Source organism: Propithecus coquereli, unplaced genomic scaffold (genome assembly GCF_000956105.1).
Source record: "Propithecus coquereli isolate 6110/MARCELLA unplaced genomic scaffold, Pcoq_1.0 Scaffold113, whole genome shotgun sequence".
Taxonomy (NCBI): domain Eukaryota; kingdom Metazoa; phylum Chordata; class Mammalia; order Primates; family Indriidae; genus Propithecus; species Propithecus coquereli.
In genome coordinates, this window is record NW_012135303.1 from 4,414,725 (window position 1) to 4,418,498 (window position 3,774).

Below are 3,774 nucleotides of genomic sequence, written 5' to 3' on the forward strand. Positions count from 1 at the left end.
TCTCTCTCTCTCTCCCTCTCTCTCCTTCTCTCTCTTCTCTCCACATGAGAATGATGACAAGTTAAGGGGAAAATTCTTTGCTCCTATTAAGTGTTTATTCAGAAAACGGTTTGAAGTGACTTGCAAAATAAATAGTGTTTTCGGTGATATGTACATTCTAAGTTATATAACATTGCAGGATTTCATTACAGCAAAACAAAACAAAACCCAACAAAGGTCCAGTGTGATGGCATATGATATATTAGCTATAGGATTATTTAGAAAAAACTATTGCTTATTAATTCATATCTCTAAATACATTACTGTGCAACTAAATAATAAGAAATCTTACTAATGACCCCAGATCTAAACATCTCTTTGTTAGAAAATTATCTCAAATGTAGAACTGTTTGTTTGGCATATTTGGATGGCCATCTTTCCTTGGTATCTTTTTTAAAACCCAAATTTCACTTTTTGGGTGCCTCTATGTGATGGAAAGTTTTTTCCAAGATGAAAAAGCAACTAAACTAAATAGAACTTAGTTTCCTCTGGTCATCAGGAAATGATAATAATAAAGGAACTGAGTCACTGCTTTATTATTATTAATAGTAGTACTACTGCTACTACTTAGTGGGTGCCACTACTAGTACTAATAGAGTGGTTATAGTAGACCTTACATTTATAGAGAGGTTACTGTTTATAAAATATTTTCACATGTGTTTTATAATTCTTCATAGAAAGTTTGTGAGAAATTATGACTGCTTTGCTTTCAAAGTAAGCTAACTATAACATTATTACAGTATATTATAATATAATAATGATTATTATTCTTCCAAAAGAAGGTCATGGACTACCATTAAGTAAATTTAATGTCACTCTATCTGATGAGACAAAGTAGAACCTTTTTTCTTATAATGCATTTCAGGTCCTGTTCTTAAAATGCAGTATTAAATCTGTCTTGGAGGATTTCCCAGATCCTTCTGGGATAAAATTAGTTCTCTCTTAAAAAACAGTTCCATTTTTTTCAGAACTTAACCAGTGCAGAAGGCTGTAGCATCAGAGAACATTATACAATAAGGCTTGCCCAGAACACAGATTCTCAGCACTAGGTGTCTAGTGACAGTAAGTGCTAAGATGAAATTCTCCATTAGTTCTCTATACGTATTGCTTTGAATTCAACTCAAAGTTTTCAATACCTAAATTCCATGAAGAACTGTTAGAGCCTAAGTAAAAAGAGTTATGGAATAACATTAAGGCTATTGTGGGTTTTAGGACTTCAGAAATTTTGAGAATTTCTTGCCTAGGAAGAACAATAGATTTAATTGCCTTTGAGAAATGCATTTGGTGAGAACTAGGAAGGGCTCTGCTTCTCCTAGGTGGAGAAGAGGTGACAACGAAATGTTCTAGGATGTCAAGTGATCCTCCTGCTCAGCCTCCTGAAGTGCTAGGATTACAGGTGTGAGCCACTGCGCCTGGCCGGACCTCCACTTTTATTTCCTTTATTCAACAAATACCTACTAGGTGACTGCAATGGAGGTCTGAAGACAGCAAGTCATGGAGTGTATGACATGCACTGTCCAGTGAGGGACATAGCACAATACCGTCGTGAATGTGCAGATGTAGAGGTATATGTACAAGGTGCCATTAGAATGTGGAAGGAGGGAGTGACCAATTCTACAGGGTTGGGAACAATGGGTCCCCAAAGGATCCTGAATAGGAGGTGTTTGAGGTGGATCTTGATGGAAGAGAGGAGGTTGGTTAGATAGGGAAGAGGGAGTCGGGGCAGCACAGGGAACAGTCTGAAATGGGACCATGGCTACCGAATTCTAAGGGCAGGGAGCAGCTTGGTGAGTGTGGTGTAGGGTGCATGTATATCTGTATCTGTGTATGTGTGTGCTGGGGGAGGGATGGCAGACATGAAGCTGGGGTTAGCTTGAAAAGGGCTGGGAGACCATCCTAAGGAGTTTGGTCTTCATCTGTGTTCTGCGTTCTATGTGGTAATTTACTTTGAAGTACTTGAGAAATTTACTGTAAACTACATGATATATTTAAACATTCATTGACTTTTTATATATCCTAGGTAGACTCAGTTTGCACCCTAGGTGTAGTTAATTTGCATTTGAAGAATCCAAATCATGAATCTGCACTTCAAAATTGGTTACCTGAGCATTTCAAATAATTTGCCAAGACTCCATCACATGGTTTTGTTAATTGGTATAGGGGATGCTAGAAATAAGATACACGGTTGGCTAGAAAGGTCACACTCTATGAACCTCTCCGAAGAAGGTCTGGAGCACTCCTGGTTCTGAGTGCTTGCTTCCCAGAGGATGCGATCACTGGCCCAACAAGAAACATGGATGATTCCGTTATCAGACTGTTGTGTCCTCTCAGAGTGACCCTGTCAGGCAAGATGCTTGACTTACCTCTCACTAGTGAAGGCTGTGGATATTTGTGAAAAGAACCTGTCAATTGCTGTGTTCGTCAATTTCTTGATTGCCTTAGGTCACCCTGTGATCAATCTGGTCAGTAGTGGAGACAACTGGAGATTGTCAAAGTACAACACCAGCAGACCGCCTGTGTTGTAGAAATTCCACTCTGGGGAAATGGAGCAGTGGTGGGCTGGAGACTGAGACCCTGCTGGATCCTATTTTAACTAAGTCAATGCAACCCTCCAACAACCTGCTTTTTGTATACTTGCTTTTCTTCCTCTTCCCCCTGCAGATTTGAAAATTACCCACATTCTGACAATACCCCTTTCGGTGGTATAGCAGGATAGGGTAGGGGTGGACAGCAGGGTATGGGAGTTTTGGAAAAGTTCTTTAGGTGGTTCTGCTAGATCTACCCTTGCTTCCTTAGGTGAGATTTAATGGATGGATAACTTAGGAGTGGGGAGAATAATGTCAGGGCTGAGGAGAGAGGACAGGATTTTTTTTGTTGTTTTTTAAAAACGTGTACCTCATTCTCCTCAATTTTTATGGATTATGAGCAACTTGAGAATAGGGTGTGGAAATAGAAATAATAAGCTCCCAAACTTTGATTCTTTTACTTTTTGTTTAAGAATATAAATAAACTATTGGTCGCAATGGTATTTGAAAGGCTTTGGAAGAAAAACTCAGGTACTTTATGTTTTTATGATGCTGATCTGGATAAACTTCGAGAACATATGTATTCCAACAATTTCTTGAGCACAAGGAACAAAGACAGCAGAGACGTGCACAAGATCTATTTAAATTAGTGCAGGCTCTGTTCTTGTTTTATTTTCTAAAAAAAAAAGAAGAGGGAGAAGTTCTTAGTTATTCATTTAATGTTAATTACACTGGGCTGTTTGTTTAAAGTTAAAACAAAATACTTATATACATGTATTCTTCCTATGATGTCATCGTCTACCAGTTACATTTAGTCAATAAATTGTATTTGTTGTAGGATATTAAGTTTATTCATTTAAATTATTGATAAAGTATGTTCATCAGTTACATCACGGTATAAGTTATGTCGGCTCTTCTGACATATAGAAAACCCTCAGAGTCCTATGTTTGTCTTTTTCCTTGCTAGCCACACATCAGTGTGTAACTTTAAAAATATAAACCATAAACTTTAAAAATATAAACTCCTATACGATATATAGTGAGCAGATGTCAAAGATACACTCAATGAGGGAGCCAGTGCAATAAAGCAAATTCAAAGGAAGATATGAGAAACCGGTATGGTAAAAAAGAACATTGGAATAAGATTGCAGACTTAGGGGGAAAAACTCCCAAACAAACAACAAAAGAAACTGGTTTCTTTTCAATTATG